At 40.6% G+C, this 18,513-nt stretch overlaps 1 protein-coding gene across 3 annotated transcripts in view; it reads right to left on the minus strand.

The window, feature by feature from the left end:
- Positions 1-18,513, minus strand: part of CCHR1.PART2H1orf216 (chromosome chr1.part2 C1orf216 homolog) — a 130,249-nt gene that overhangs the window by 44,522 nt on the left and 67,214 nt on the right. The gene's annotated exons all lie outside the window — the stretch shown is intronic.

Below are 18,513 nucleotides of genomic sequence, written 5' to 3' on the forward strand. Positions count from 1 at the left end.
GTAATAACACTTATCCACTACGCCATGACCACTGTGAAGACAGCTGTTGTTTTATCAATATAGCCATCAATACACATACTGAGTAGTACTGAACAATTGCCTTTACTTCCTAAATTGTGTAGCCCCTGTTATAAATATGACTGTTGCATCACATATGTTGTTTTATCATAATGCACACATAGCAGATACATACAGTGAGATATATTTGCGAGGGTATACACAACCGTGAGGTTTACACATGACAAGAATATGGTTATATACATATAATAGGTCTATATATGTCTACATGAAAACACACATGTGTATTCATACTTATGGCTATATACACATCTGTATAGTGCAACATATACATGGCCATGTGTACATCTCATCGTATGTACACACACACACACACACACATATATATATATATATATATATATATATATATGTGTGTGTGTGTATATATATATATATATATATATATATATATATATATATATATATATATATATATATATATATATGTATATATATATATATATATATATACATATATATATATATGTGTGTGCATATAGCCCACTGCAATCACACCATAGTTATTATCAGTGGGCAATATGCAGGGTACTACCAACATAGCAGCTGTTGCCTAGGCAAGTGTGCGTGTGTATGTGACATGGATTTAGAGTGTTCACTGGGTAATACTATGGTTGCTAACTTTGTTTGCCTGATCTTGATGTCACATGTATGGGTATGGATTTGCACCCTAGCCTCTCGGCTGTTTCTCATCTGTTATCCCTGTATGGTGGTCATTGTGATACATACTAGGTCCATCATATAAAAAATTTGCAAAACCTAGTTGTTACGCACTCATAACCACCTCCACACAGGATACAAGTCACACACACACACACACACACACTCACACACACACACACACACACACACACACACACACACACACACACACATATGCACACACACCTGTCATGTCTGGGATTAGAACTCCTACCTAACTAGTTTATTACACTACAGCACTACACAGTTATAGGACGCGCCATGAAGATTACTGGAGTACTCCTTCCCCAAAGGTGTATTTTACAATGAATGACATCAGCAGTATTGCCAAAGTAGGGCATTTGAATTGTAGTGCGTGTGGCTAGGCTAAAATGCATTGCTCCCTATGCAGACATTGAAACACACACAAAACATCCACAACCTATATGTGTGGGAATGGAACCACTACCAGAGTTCAATATCACACTACAGCATGCAGCTGTTATAGGATGCACCACAGGGATTACTGGAGTACTCCTTCACCAAAGGTGTATTTCACAATGAATGACATCAGCAGGGTTGCCGAAGTAGGGCATTTGAATTGTAGTGAGTGTGGCTAGGCTAAAATGCATTGCTCCCTACACAGACATTGAAACACACACAAAACCTCCACAACTGACATATGTGGGAATAGAACCGCTACCAGGGTTCTATATCACACTACAGCATGCAGCTGTTATAGAATGCACCACGGGGAGTACTGGAGTACTTCTTCCCCAAAGGTGTATTTCATAATGAATGACATCAGCAGGATTGCCAAAGTAGGGCATTTGAATTGTAGTTTGTCTGGCTAGGCTAAAATGCATTGTTCCCTACATTGACATTAAAACACACACACACACACACACACACACACACACACACACACACACACACACACACACACACACACACACAAAATGTTGAGGATTAGAACTCCTATCTACCTAGTTTATCACACTGCACCAGTATGCAGGTATAGGACTCACCACAGAGATTACTGGGCTGCAGCTTTCCAAAAGGTGCACTTCACAGTGTATGACATCAGCAGCCTTGACAAAGTTGGGCATTTGAATTGTAGTGAGTGTGACTAGCCTAAAAGCCATTGCTCTCTACACAGACAGTGACACACACAACACAGTTGCCTTGTTTGGGATTAGAACTCCTACATAACTAGTTTATTATACTACGGCAGTATACAAGTATAGGACGTGCCACAGATAGTAGTGGGCTCAAACTTCCCAAAAGGTATATTTCACAGTGTATGACATCAGAAGCCTTGATAAAGTAGGTTATTTGAATTGTAGTGAGTGTGACTAGCCTAAAAAGCATTCCTCTCTACACAGACAGAGACACACACACACATACATACCTAGTTGCCATGTCTGGGATTTGAACTTCTACCTAACTAGTTTATCACACTACAGCAGTACGCAGTTATAGGAAGCACCACAGAGATTACTGGCCTACACTTTTCACAAGGGTGTATTTCAAAGTGGATAACCTCAACAGGCTTGTCATAGCATGGCTATGGGGAGGGCAGTGTGTGTGCATGGGCCATAACCCATTCATCTAGAGGCTGACACAACACATGCAGGCACATGCAGGGTTATATTCCACAGGTACATGTATACAGCTGTTAGATGGCTACTTCCTTGTACCTTCATGTTGCACAGCTAGCACTTGCACCACATAGTCCGTCATGCTAACAGATACCAGTGGTTAAGGTCTACAGTGAGTGACATCCAAACCTCATGTGGGTGTAGCCATTTGGCTGTGTGCTGGGTGGAACAGGCCTCATAATGGATGGCCCCTTTTGACAGTCACTCTCTTCCACACATATGTGTATGTCTACTTTTGGCTTATAATAGTGTGTTGTCCTCGGATATATGCCTGTATTCCTATCCAGTGTGAGTACAAAGCATGAGTGCTGCATACTGAGGAGTGTCTGCACTAACATCTGCAAATGCCAGATATGTCTGGTCCACTGTCGTTTACAGACATGCCTTCATTTGTTTGTGCATGTGAGCATGCCCAGTATGACCTTTCGGTATATTGTTGGCTGACATTGACATCATTTCTCTAAGTGTGTGAGCATGCCCAGTATGCCCTTCTGTATTGAATGTGCGGATCGATTCCAGGTAGTTTGTACTGCAGTGCAGACCTTTGTGTTGTACACCTACAGGTAGCATACTGTTTCTGCAGGGTATCCATCTATCATTTGGCAATATGGGGACAAACTGTGCAGGGGATAGTGTGTACTGTAGATGATTGTGTCTGTGCTGCTTCAGCTGCATGGTACTGCTGTTATCAGAAATATTCAGACATGTGTACTGTTATAAACAGTGATGTTTTCTGTCCTCATGTACTGTCAGGTGGACATTCGTGCTCACAGTGATGACTTGGAGGACAAGGGTGACTGCAGTTGTGTCTGGTATTGTGGGCAGACACCTACGTATTCATGGTAAGTTATGGCATTGTGGACGGGGAGCTGCAAACACTTGGTGCTGGATTTGTGTATCCAGTTCAGCACCTTGGTACAGTGCTGGCAGAGGATCCCATACTTGTCCACCCATCAACATGGCAGTATGGCCTTTTCTTACTTTGGCAATGCCTCACAGCTGTACAAATCTGCACATGTTAGCCAGAGGCAGGGGCCATGGCTCAGAACATTTACCCTATTGTGGTGTACAGGCAGGTGTGTAGCCACCCATTTATGTGTTTGCAGCCAGGGATAGTGTGCACACAGCTTGGTGTCAAACCCTGCACATTCCATGCTGCCCATGCTCCCACACCCTCCTCTGTTATTCTAACCTCTTCCATACATTATGCATACATTCTCTGATATTTTCCCTAAGGGTATCACCACATCACAGGTGTGTGTTAGTGTTGGTCCACAGTTCCTGCAGTGGGACATGTTGGACATGTTACTGTGGTTTGTCCATTTGGGCTTGCATATGGCTTATATGGAGTGTGTTATGTTGTTATTTGGGTGTCCATGACATAACATGCATTGGCAGTACGTGTGGGACATGGGCCTTTCACAGGCACCTGTGGGGTATTAGGTGTTGATGCAGCCCAGATGTGGCAAGCCGTTGCATTCTGTCAGTCCTACAGTCCCAGACCACCACACAGTATATTCCCCTCGGGTGACAGGGTAGATGTGGTAGTTGTTCATGCCAATACCTTCTATTAGTCTTGATCAGGTGGTGTGAATGCTGGCAGGGTGCTACCTACAGCTAGGGACACACCTGCATGGGACACCTGCACTGCATGCTGCAGTTTTCTGCTATTGCCATATACAGGTGGGGTTGTACTGTACCCATTCCCCACAGCAGGGATATTGCCAAAGAGGTGCCTGTGGGTGGTGTTTGTGTGGCTGAGTGCATGTGTACTATGAACACTACTTGCATCTCACACACAGATATACATGGGGCATTACAGTTATGCTGGCATGTGTAGGTACATCAGCTGATTCCCAATACATCAGTCCTACCTCCTCTGTGATCTGCAGGTGTTCAGGCAGACATCGCCAGTATCCCCTACTGCAGGTTCTGTTACTGTGATGCATACATATATGTACAAATCCAAAGGTGTCACCATTTCACAGTTACACAATATATACTGTTTGTCTGGGGTATTTCCCCTGTGTACTGCTTGTATATCTAGCCCAACAGCCATGCCATGTCAGTCTTTCAGATGGTGACACATATTACCACCATACATTTACAATGGCTTACTGCTAGCATGTGCTATACTGGTGGGGATTGTCTTTGGCACTGCAATCGTGAGGGCTTGTCCCTGTTATCAGCAGTAGTGGGCATGGCCACCAGGTCTTACCTCAACATGCATACATACTGACCACTCTCACACATTATGTAACACACACTACCCTAAAACACACAGACCTGCATACTGTGCAAATGCTACAACCTATCCTGCTACCTTGGCCACCTCTGGCCATCTGTGCTCCACTCGTATTTACCTACTCATACATGTTACTACATTTCTACACAGGATTGGTGGGGGGGCACACCTGAGTGTCACTACATTTCTACACTGGATTGGGTGAAGGGGCAGACCTGTCTGTTTCCACATGTCTACATAGGCGTGGGGGGCACACCTGACTGTTACTACATTTCTACACAGGATTGGGGGGCACACTTGACTGTTACTACATTTCTACACAGGATTGGGGGGACACACCTGACTGTTTCTACATGTCTATGTGGGAGTGGGGGGGCACACCTGACTGTTCCTACATTTCTACATAGGGTTGTGGGGGGACACACCTGACTGTTTTTACATTTCTACACAGGATTGCGGGGGGCACAACTGACTGTTACTACATTTCTACACAGGATGGGGGACACACCTGACTGTTTGTCCATGTCTACATGGGAGTGGGGCGGGGGCACACCATACTGTTACTACATTACTACATATGGTTGTGGCGGGACACACCTGACTATTTTTACATTTCTACACAGGATTTGGAGGGGCACACCTGATTGTTACTACATTTCTACACAGGATTGGGGGGGCACACCTGTTTCTACATTTCTACACATGATTGGGGGGGCACACCTTACTGTTTCTACTTATCTACATAGGATGGGGGACACACCTGGCACTTGCACACATTTACTATGACTGTGCTGGTATGTCAGGTACTTCATTTAATTCTGTATTGTAACCTATCATACTGACTAGAGGCATATCAGTGTACTACAGGTCTTAGCTTTGGTTGCCCTACATATTAGTGTCTGACTTCCTACACTTCAGAACTAACATCCCACTGCCTGACCTGCTATAGTCTGTCTGTGTAGGCCTGGGGGGGAGGTTACCAATAGGCATCATTCAGAGGCCATAGCACAGGCTCTGTTTGGGTTTGTCTACACCTGTCCTGCTGGCTGAGACTGTTGCTGGGTACGTGAACCTCCCTGACTGGCATGTGTGAGTCATATGGACACACATGTCACCCAGCACATTTCTTGCAGTGGGTTTTGTCACCCTGTGTAGCACTGTCTATTATGGTGACTCCAGTATGTATTACAGATGTCATGGTGCCACTATGGGTGTCTACTATCTGCTGCCATAACATTCAGCCACCCAAGTTCCTTGTATGCTCACATCCATACCATAGATACAGGTAATGACACATTCTACTCCATTTGGCAATTGGTAGGTTGATTGACTTACCTTGTGGGTGTGCCAGGACTGAGGATGGTGCTGGAGGGCTGTCCATGTTGGATGCACATAGTACACTCCCTATACATGGTTGAGCACAGGTAGTGCCATGTTTTACATCTTTTTTACTGTATGTGCGAGTCAGAGAGAGTTGTCATTCACTGGGTTCCTACTGTGTCAGTGTATGTGCTATGCATTGTCTCTTTGCCACAGCCAGGGCATAATGGGCATGCCTCCATCTGCCTACTGGGGCAGGCTCAGGTTGTTCCTCCTCTGAGTCACTCTGTGCCTGTACAGGCTTTGGCATTGGTGGGGGTTGTGTGGCCCTGCCCCATGCTGTTCCTGCTGCAGCAGTTTCCACAAGATCATATTGTGTAGCATGGAACATACCATAACAATTTGAGTACATGTAGCTGGTGAGTACTGCAAGGCTCCACCAGATGTGTCCAGACACTGGAACCATGACTTGAGCATCCCAAACACATGCTCTATTATAAGTCTGGTCTGTGCATGTGCCTCATTATGGCATTTTTATTCAGGTGTGTGTGCATTTCTGATGGGTGTCATCAGTCACAGCTCTAGTATGTAACCAGCATCCCCCACTAGGTTACCATAGGGGCTGTCCCCATTGGCAAATCTCTGGTACAGCTGCATCAGATGCCAAATGTGGGAATCGTGATAGCTTCCAGGGCAGCCAGTACACGCATTTATTATAATGCCTTGGGCATCGCACACGACCTGGCAGTTGATGGAGGGGAGGCCCCTGCGGTTGATGTAGGCCCTACCCTGATCACCGGGTGGTGCTTTGATGCATATGTGCGTGCAGTCTATAGCGCCCACTACCTCAAGATATTCTGCTATTTGGTGGAAGAGACTCATATTGCTGGCCAACATCTCATGGGTGTTGAGGAAATATACGTGCTGACTGGCATGTGCTGACATGGCATCCAGGAACTGGTGAAATACTCTGGATGCTGATGCCTGTGAGATCCCCATGATATCCCCAGCTTTGGGTGGTACCTGTGGCTAGTATTCCTAGGTCTACACATACCCTGGTATCCACTGGGATGGGTTTCCCTCGGTCAGTTCGGTGTGTCAGGCGTGGCCGGTACAGCTCAACAGTTTGCTGTAGGAGGTCCCTGTCCACCCTATAGCACTCCACTATCTCCAGCTCATGTAGCCCTGGTAGGTTACTCTGGGTCTGTACACTCTTCTCCATCTCCTCACTGTGGGCTGATTGGCAGCATTCACATCCTCACCACCCTCAGCCTCTTGCACATGTTGTTCTATGTTGCCTGCTGCAGCCCCTCTCATTTTGTAGGTTTGTTTGTTAAAAGTTCCCCACTTGTATACACCGGTGGTGTAGAGTGTTGGAAAAAACAGAAGTGAAGGTGATTGCATAGTTTATAGTAGTGTTCTGGCTGGCTGGTCTGCTGCCTGTGTAATTGGCTGATTCTGATACATTTCATCTGACAACTATACTACTTCTCCTTGATTACCTTCCTACTGTGGTTTTCCCTTCCCATTGCCTTCCTGTTTAAGCCAGGGGGACACTGTGCAAACACAATGCTCAAATGTGCACAGTGCTGCTACTTCCTGGTTTAACTTTTTTTCTTCATTTAAAACCCGGTGCGCGGCGCCCACACCTGCTTAGGCAATGTAAAGAGTGCTAGGCAGATTCAGACACACTACCCTTGCTTAGCTGCACTAAGCTAGGAGCAAACCCGAGTCACAGGGCTCCAATCTGCTTACAGTATGCCTGACACCCCCTCCCTTGATGTCAGCTAAGTCCTAGGCTTGCACCAAGCTGTTCCTACTCTTACACTGTTGGGACCTGACTAGCATGCTGGGGAAAACTGTGATTCACTATCATTCCCCTCATTTGCATAGGATTGCCTGCTAATGCATAGTTACATGTCTCACACTGAGCCTCCACCCTTAGCAACCACTATTCACTGGCCAGGTTGTCTTCTGCCTTCCATTGACTTGCATGGCAGAGTACTGATTATAGTTAGAATGCTTATTTTAGGTTTATTTTATTATTTTCCCCCCTATCCCGTTTGCGCACTGCTGCCCTATGCTTAAACAGCTGAGACCAGCTTAAAATAAAATAAAGGTTGATTTTTTTTATTTTTTGCATTGTTTGCAATGTCAATGGCCTTATACTTGGCCATTGTCATGCTTCCTCAATGATATGCAGCCTTTATTTGGAGCTGTCATAGCTCCGTTTTGGATTTTGCAGTACCGTACTTGGTTACTAACCGAGTACATTTCTGCATATTACCCCAGTCCTGCACGCCCTGATTCCTGCTTCATGGCTGGCAGATTTACCTCATTTGCATGGTTTTCACCTGCAAATGGGGTAATTTATATATGGGGGCTGGGAACGTGCAGCACTAGTGCTAGAGTGCTAGTGCACGTCAAACGAGCACATACGTGGATCGCTCGGCCGCCATATTGGCAAAATTTCCTCTTACACTAATCATGCATGCCATGCAAGCTTTTGAGAATCCGGGGGATTATCTTACAGCCCCCTATATGGGAGTGACATGTAGTGACATTAGTTATGCAGGCAGTTCTACACACCCTGCAAAGCATATCTGTCACTTCCCTTTCTCAAGATGTACCAGTTATGTGTCTGGACTCCATCAAACATCCTACAAGCACTGCAGAATTCTGAACCTTTATCTCTTAACAGGAGAGCAGCCCCATTTCAAAATCATCATATCCAACCTAGTTGACCCTTCCAAAGGCTTGGCCTTGTTCTCAGGCTAGAGATGTTGGTGGCACAGATTGACACCCTACATCTGCATTAGTTGGCTACAAGATTGGATCTTATTTTTAAATATAAAAAACTTCAAGGATGTCACTTTTTATCTTTATGACAGAACACACCTCAGTACTTGACTAACTGACAAAGCACCACAACTTCCAGTTTTACCTTGCACATAATAATATTACTTCTATACAAATTTAACAAGCTATGTAGTAAATACAATTACATTACTATCTTATGGCAATATGTTTGTCTTTTGTATTGGAATCCACACATTTTCTGTTTCTGGTTCTCCTACAGCATCTTCTGTCTGGTAATTAGCATAGTGGATTATGACTATGATGTATCAGTGAGCTGTTTCCTGTAGAGCAGAGCTTGATGTCCACAGTTTCTATTTGCCTAATGTGTAACTCTCAGCTAGTGATTTGGGCTGAGTCTGATAAAGATCTATATAGACCAGTGCTTTATCCTGATCAACAAATATAAATACATAAATAAATCTTCACAAAAGCATGTTGCTGAAGTCACCATAGTATTTTTAATTTTATTTTATTTATTTATTTTACATTTGTTAACCGGGCTAGTCCAACTGGATACATGTCCATTTTCAGTGGAGGCCCGGGGAGAAAAGCTCCTCTACAGTACTACTATAGTAAGACTAAAACAAAAACTTTATCAGAATATATCAGTATATACAAATAATATCTAATAACATATGCTTTAAACCTTCTGTTAGAATTAAAATCATTTGAGTACAATATGAGGTACCGTACGTAGTCTCTGTATTACTTAGAAAAGTGTACTAGTTAGTCTAATACATCTTTATAAGAAGATGAAAAGTAGAGATTTAGTTCCTTTATTAGAAGTGAGGTAATAGAAACAGCTTTGTAGAGAGTTATGTAGAGAGTTAGATAAGGGTGGAAAAAATCTCATAAGGAGATATGAAAGGTTAGTCTGGGTTATTGCAAGAGCAAAGCCAATGGTTGGAAAAGAAGAGTTTAAGTTTAGTTTTAAATAGTGGGATTGATGTTTGAGTGGTGAGGTCTTGAGGTAGTTGATTCCATAGTTTACCAACTGAGTTTGAAAATGTGGAGTCACCTGCTGAGTTCTTAGAAAAGTATGAATCAGTATTTTGTTAGAGGAGCAGGTTCTTCAGATTGCTACAGGGTTTTATGAGGGTGGAGAGCATTGGGGTATTGTCTGGGTGGTAGAGCTTATGGGCGATTGTAAGTTGGTTAAAATGTATAAGGTTGGGTAATTCTAGCCACCCTTTAAGATTAGAACAATGGTGAGTCCTATATGGAGATGCTGTAGCAAATCAGGCAATATTGTTATAAGACGTAGTTAGTTTGGTAAGATTATATTTAGAAAGATTTGTATAGATTGGGGAGGCATATAAAAGGGAAGAGATTAAGTGGGTTCTAGCTATAGTGGTTCTGGCTTCAGGAGTAAGGAAAGATTTAATTCTATACAGAGAGCCTAGTTTTCTGTTAGTTGATTTTATTGTAGTGTCAATGTGTGTGTCAAATTTGAGTTGGTTGTCAATTGTAATGCCTAGTAGTTTGGTGTTATTGTCTGGGGAGATAAGGATGCCATTGTTGGCTGTGAGTGAGAAATTAATGGAGGGAGATAAGATGGTGGGTGTAAAAATCAGGAGTTTGGTTTTCTTTAGGAGACAATGGTTGGAGAACCATTGCTCTATGGTAGTGAAGGTATTTTGTGTAAGGGAATAAAGTTCTGACTGTGTTGGGGCTGAGCAGATAATGGTTGTATCATCAGCATATTGAATGCAAGTTGATAGAGGAGTAGCTAGGTAAAGGTCATTTATAAAGATGGAAAATAGTAGAGGGCCTAAGATAGAGCCCTGAGGAACTCCTATAGAGGTGGGAAGGAGATCAGAGAGATGGTTATGCCAGAGTACCACCTGTTTACGGTTATTCAGATAGGATGTGAACTAATTTAAGGCTGTATTGTCAAAAGAGAGACTTCAGGCGAGATGGAGGAGAGTTTGTGGTTGACCATATCAAAGGCTTTGGATAGGTCAGAAGGCTGAAGAGGGTATGTTATTATTGCGGCTATTATTTATTGAGTCGATAAAGGATAGTAAGGCTGTAGTAGTACTATGGAAAGGAAACCATGTTGGCACTTAGCTAGGAGGTTATTATTTAGCAGGTGATTTAGTACCTGTTTGTGGATGCATTTCTCCATTATTTTGCAAGTGGTGATAATAATGCTATTAAGTTGGAATACTCAGTAGAGTCACCACCTTTGAACAGTGGGATGATATAAGAGATTTTCCATAATGATGGAATTGTGCTTTATTTTATGGTCCTGTTAATCAATATGGAGATGGGGTAGCTAGCTTTTTTGCACCAATTTTAACGAATTCTGCTGGTAATTTGTCGGCTGAGGGAGTTGTAGGTTTTAATTTTTGAAGTAAGGATGATATATATGTGGTGGGTATGGGTTTGAGGTGGAATGGGGGGGAAGTGGGGCCTTGGTTTAGCAGTTTGGAGGTATCAGGGCTTTGTTGGTTAGCTAGCTTTAGAATGGCAGAGGTAAAGAAAGTATTAAAGGCATTAGCTGTTTGTAATGGGCAGTCGGGTTTGAATCAATAGGATTTGGTGTGGCAACTTTTCCTGGTGATAGCAGTGTATTAATGGCGGTCCAGAATTTATGTGGTTGGTGTAGGGATGTTTGTTGTAGCTGAGTATAAAAGTTCTTCTTATCTTGTAGAATGGCTTTTTTTGTTAAATTTCTTTGTTCTCTGAAAATAAGGCGATCAGTTGTATTTTATTTTATCCAGGCTTTGTTTCTACTAAGGATTAGGTTCCTGGTGGCATTAGAAAGCCATTGGGCTGTTTTAGATTTAATTCTTATAGAACGCATTGGAGCGTGATGTTCTAGGATTGTCAGAAAAGTATGATTGAAGTAGTTAACAGCGAGATTTAAGAGATGACCAATTAACTTGCATAAGTTCATTTTGAAACAGAATGGGATCAAAGAATTTTTTGCTACGGGATGTTATGACTTGGGTGGGGATAGTTAAACTTGTTTTATGCCTGATGATATATGTTAGAGAATGGTCGCTGAGGTAATCTGGGAGTGTCCCTGTTGTATACTTTAGCTGGGGACTGTTTATAAGTATCCAGTCAAGTATACTTTCTTTGTTATTTTGTTTGTTTGTTCTTGTTGGGGAGTTAATGGTTTGAGTAAAGCCATGTAGGTTAATAAGAGTGGGTGGATAGGTGTATTGACATAAATTCCAGTCAATATTAAAATCTCCTAAAAGAATAGTTTCTTGAGGGAGATTTAGTGAAAGCCAATTTAATAGGTCTTCTAAAATAGTGGGATTTTTTCCTGGGGGAAGATAGGTGCAGATAATGTTAACTGTTTTGTGAGGGTTGAGCTGAAGTTTGGAAATAATTATTTCTACATTATTGTCAGATGGAAGAGTATGATTTTCTTTGCTTATTTGCAGTCCGGTTTTATACAGAATTGCTACCCCACCACCTTTTTTGTTTAAGCGGTCTTGCCTGAGTATGTTATAGCCAGGGGGGGTGATTTCATTATCTTTAATTGTAGGTTTGAGCCAAGTTTCGGTTAGGCAGAGTATATCAAACTGTTGGACATCTAGAAGGGCATGGATAGTAGACGTGGGACTTTAGTTTAGTGTTTGCTGCCTAACATTTCCTGTGCTCCTTGTTGTGCCCTGCTATGTATCAGAATTTAGAAACTCAGGTTCTGCTACAGACTCAGCATTCCTGGAAGCCAAATCTGTTTGCTACAGCTTTTTAGTCATTAAGGTGAGTCTGACTCTTTATGGCATCAACAATTTTAGCATACCAGGCCTGTCAGTCGGCAATAACTGTTTCCTAGTGTTTTTCCACCTTCATACTGTTGTTTAACCATCTTAGCCTCTGTCACGTCCTCATTTCTTTTTTTTTTTTGCTTTTAAACCTCTTCATTGAATTCTGTGTTTGCATTTTGTGGCTCGTGGCTCTGGGCACTTTGCTTTCATTATCAGACCTTCCAGTGAGCAGCCTAGACTTATTTCCTTAAGTATTGGCTGATTTAATCTTCTTACAGTTCACAAAATTCTCAAAGGTTTTCACCAACAAATTCATAGGCATCAATTTTCTAGGGCACCATCTTACTAACATTGTAAATCTCACAGCCATATGCTATTAATCTGACAGAAAAAAACATATAATTGACCAACTGACCTTTGTTGACAATGTGATTGATGTTTCTTGTCATTAGTATTTTATTGAGATTTGCCATAGCTTTCCTCCCTAGAAGCATCTGGCTTATAATTCGATGGTGTAGTCACTATCTGCAAAGATCTTTGAGCACAGGACACAAAACCCTATCACCACCTCCACTTCTTCTCTGTTTGTATGCAAAGACTTGATAGGTCTCAATGACATAATCTGAATATTTATTTATTTATTATTTACTAGTTCTAATCTACTTTTGGTCAATATATGTCTTAGAAAGTATACTACGCTATTTCAAATGTAATTTTATGGCTTTGTTTCAGTGACAGATCATTTTCACTGACTTCACATCAGGATTTGTCCCACAAAGGTGTGCCTTTTGAGTGGCATTCTTGGGCTTACAATAACAATAACAGTGTGCACTTGTTCACTGTTATACCCTTCTGTTGTTTTCTTCTTAGATTCTTTTAGTTCTTTCTCAAACTGTGCTGTATCTTGGGCTTTTTGTCTTACTGTGTCATTGCAACTCATGGAGTTCCTTGGATTAATTAAATGTCCTACACTACAGAGTAACAACCTATTTTTTGGCAGGGCTGCTGGAGGACATTCAAGTCTGTGGCTGCACGTGAAGGTTTCCAAGCATCAGTGCAATGGGTCGGTGCTCTCAGCTGTAGTTTATCCAGGTGTATGGTGAAATCCAAAGTGTCCCCATTAAAGTAAATGTTTAATATGGATGAATATGACTGGTCATGTTACAAGTGTGCATAGGTTTCACAGAACTAATAAGGTAATGGTTCCCTATTACATTCTCGAAGACACACTTACCCGAATACGTAAACGTTGACATGTCTTAATTGAACCACTTAACATCGATCCTCCTGAAGCGCAAAATCCGAAACTTTGAATCATCATGGTCGGCCCTTCTGTGGTATAGCTTCGTAAGGTAAGTGTGCGATAGTTATGTATCTTAGAGTTAGGGTGCGGGTTAAGGTAAGTGCATGGATGGTAATGTATGTGAGATGTAGTGTAGGATTAGATGTAGGGTTTTGTTACGTGTATGTGTGTGGATTATTTAGTTTGTTTGGGTATAGCTTGTTAAGGTAAGTGTGCGATAGCTACCGACCTTAGGGTTAGGGTGCGGGTTAAGGTAAGTGCATAGATGGTAATGTATGTGAGATGTAGTGTAGGGTTAGATGTAGGGTTTTGTTACGTGTATGTGTGTAGATTATTTAGTTTGGTTGGGTATAGCTTGTTAAGGTAAGTGTGGGATAGTTACGGACCTTAGGGTTAGGGTGTGGGTTAAGGTAAGTGTGTAGATGGTGGTGTATGCAAGATATAGTGTAGGGTTAGAAGTAGGGTTTAGTTTAGGGTTAGAAGTAAGGTTTTGGTTAGTGTATGTATGTATGTGTTTATTTAGTTTGTTTGGGTAGGTAGTATGTAACGGGCGGTGGCGTGGGACAACTATGACGGGTTGCACTTTTGAATTTCATGGTTTAGGCTGTTCGGTGTATTTGCGGCTCGCGGGATATGTGTCGGCATTTATGTATTCGGTTAATAGGGCATTTGAGCTTTCAATATAGACCCTAGGCAATACCTTAACAAGTCACTTCTATTGATTACCTCTTGAGAGTACAAATTAAACATACAACTAGCTACCTATTCACAATCATTTCAATATCAGTTTTATAATGTGGATGCAAGGGAAGTAAATAGAAGGTATCCAACCTACATTTTAAAATTAGGGCAATATTCTTATCCATTATGCTTAGTCAATACTGGTATACACTTGAGATGTGCCTAAGTTCACCTAAGACACACTTCAGAGACAGTAGCTGCCCTTAGGTCAGCTGCTTAAACTAGTCCATGAAATTCATGTGCAAAATGAAGCAGTGATTAGATGTAAATGAGAAATATGTGAAACATCTTTGAGTGTATAATGCAAATCAGTATGTCTTCCCATCTTTGAAAGATTCATGGTCACTTTTTGATGTGCAAGTGTGCCATGTACATAATGTTTATTAAAACTTAAATTGCTCCTTTTCTATCTACCTTGCAATCCACAAAGGTGCTTACAGCTGTTTCCAAAGTAGCTGTTTCCCATTCTGAGATGCTCATTTCAGCTGTGTCAAAACCAGGTGCTTCCAGTGGCCAAGAAGCTATAGACAATGGTTAAACCATTTCAGCTGTACTTATAAGAAACCCTGACAGGTTTTGTGTTGAGAAGACCATAGTGTCTGCTTTGATTGACACCTGTACTTCGATGTATTTGATGTAGCAGGAGATAACGTCAGTCACCCATGCTATGTACCATCAAATATCGTGACACTCTACAGTCAACGGCACATGAATTTTACTATTTTGCAGGAGGTAAGCCCTCCTGCAACCCCCACCCCCTGCAAATTATATATACCAACTACAGGATCACACTGCAGTGAAGAAATTGGTTAATTCCCTGTTCCTCACTGAACCGCGATCTCCACTCAAAAGTTCAAACACTCGAACTACACTTCCCCTTCGATGTTGTGTACTCAATGTATTTGAGTTCACAAAACTGCCTAATGGAAAATTGCACTTTAACAATCTTAACCTCGACCACCTGCCGTTTGCTTATGTGATAGTAAACATACACACACAAATATATATATTGAAGTCTGAAGACTACCAAAATCCTTTCCCTGTGAAAGGAACCACTTGGTCAACATGGTGAACTTTGACCTTTCCTCAGTGTAGTGCAATCTTGTAGTTGGTATACTCAAGGAGGGGGTGTGGGGGGGCAAAGTCCCCATCACAGGAAAAGGATTTTGGCAGTCCGTGCTTTTGGTTTAAAGCTGTTTTGGAGAAGTGGAGTCAAGTAAGTACATATATATATATATAGATAGATAGATAGATAGATAGATATATAGATATATAGATATAGATATAGATATAGATATAGATATATATATATATATATATATATATATATATATATATATATATATATATATATATATATATATATATATATATATGGGTCCCCTTCAAAACATTTAAGACCCATAACATTTAATTTCATAACATTGAGACCAGAACATCTTAAACCCAAAACATCTGAAACCCATAACATTGAATTTCATAACATCTAATAGTATAAATCACAGGAAAATAACATCCCCTCCACATATAATGACAAATAATGACACCAAACTACCAAACACACTTTTTACTACGTATCTGCAAGGGGGGGCTTGATACAGTGGGGTTAGGAGGTTAACTTTTTCCACTGTAGTGTGATCTTGAAGTTGGTATATTTAATTTATGGGGGGTGTGCAGGGTTCATGGGGGCTTGCCCCCCTGCAGAAACATAGTAAAAAGTGTGCTTGGTAGTTTGGTGTCATTATATGTGGAGGGGATGTTATTTTCTTGTGATTTGTAGTGTTAGATGTTATGAAATTCGATGTTATGGGTTTTAGATGTTTTGGGTTTTACATGTTCTGGTTTCAATGTTATGAAATTAGATGTTATGGGTTTTAGATGTTTCAAAATAGACATAGATATATATATATATATATATATATATATATATATATATATATTTATAAATAAACACACCACACACACACACACACACACACACACACACACACACACACACACATATATATATATATATATATATATATATATATATATATATATATACACACACATACAAACACATATATAACACACACACACAGTTATCTATACATATATGCATATATATATATATATATATATATATATGTGTGTGTTGTGTGTTTATATATGTGTGAATTTCACACACACACACACACACACACACACATATATATATATATATATATATATATATATATACGCATATATGTATAGATAACTGTGTGTGTGTGTGTGTGTGTGTGTGTGTGTGTGTGTGTGTGTGTGTGTGTGTGTGTGCGTGTGTGTCTGCATGTATGGGTGTATATCTGTACGTGTAGAGTGCAGTAGTAATCCCTAATGGGTTAGGCAAGACAGTAACACTGAAATGGCTCCCAGGTATTCAGAACACTTGATATTATTGCCAGAACACATTTATATTTTTGAATTGCTTTTTCAGGAAATGTTCATTTGCTGTACTTGTTTTACATTACAGTTCAATTTCACTGTTTTTGTTGTATTTATCGTATTGCTTGCAGCTTATTAATATGTTCATAACATTTAATTCCTTAAGAAATCTTCAAGTTGTTATACAGAAATCTATTTTAAAATGCATTATTGTTATCATTATGTTGTACCAGAATGCAATCTGCTATTGATAATGTATTGGTTGATTTCTAGGAGTTTGCTGAACTGTAGCAATGGCTATATACAGAGATAGCACACCCACCATAAGGAGAGGGGAGGGGAGGTACAGAAACCACATATTTACATAGCTTATAGTTGTGTATAAATTTCTATTCCACCCCTCAAAAACCCCAGCCGTCAGCAATACAATAAAACAGTAGAAACTCAAAAGGAACCTTCGGTCAAATGATCCCAAAAATCCATCAGCTCACATGGGGACTTCTTATACTCAGTAAGCATAGCTAAACTATAGAACACAATTAATTTCACCATCATTCAAATAAAGAACCTCCTTGCTTTTAATACCAACCTCTAACTATAGTTAAACCATGCCAGAATTTGCAAAAGTATATTTCTTCTTACTGACAAAATAATTTCTTCCTAACCAGCTTTTTATGTGTTACTGAAGTGAGGTTTTTTTTTTTTGCATTCATGCCATGAAAAACATAGGCACTACTGTTATCAGCCTTCAAATCCGCATGATTCTAGATGCATATCACATTACTTTAGCTACCAACTTTTGATATTCTTAGTGATACTGATAATATCCTTTTTCACCGATGTGCTGTAATATTCACCAATGTCACTTCTTAGCATTTAGCATATATGTTCATGTGATACTTCCTGTTTATTTATTTCTGAAGAATTTTAGTACTTTTTCCATTTTACACATTTAGAGTTTACTTAAACTTTGTTACATTGTACTTCTGCTGTTTCTTGGAGCTTTTTTCTCTACTGAAAATTGGCATTGTACCCAGTCAGACTTTCACAGTAAACAAAAGTGAATAAATAAATAAATAAAGTTATTAAAATACTGGAGTACAAAATATTGATTAGCTGTGCATTCATGTAAATTATAGATAGCATAAAGAAATATTATGATACATCACTGCAATCCCATACAAGTACTGGGAATGAGACCAACAAACAGAGCTGAACACGTAGAACAATAATTCCTTGCAGTTTAAAATGGACACTTGGATAACTCTGGCTTTGAAACTGAGTATGCGCTAATGTTGCCATAGTAGCAAACCTATCACCAGTAAATAGATCAATATATCATTGCCCTTCCTCCTATCATGGGTGTTTGCACCTCTAAATATTATCAAAAGTTCAGTACTGCTTTTGTCAATTCAGTTCATGCTGAACAGCATTCCCTCCTTGCAGCAAAAGCCTTATAAAGCACTATTGCTTTCCAGGATGGAT

Source organism: Protopterus annectens, chromosome 1.part2 (assembly GCF_019279795.1).
Source record: "Protopterus annectens isolate FY-2018-M chromosome 1.part2, PAN1.0, whole genome shotgun sequence".
In the NCBI taxonomy this organism is placed as follows: domain Eukaryota; kingdom Metazoa; phylum Chordata; order Ceratodontiformes; family Protopteridae; genus Protopterus; species Protopterus annectens.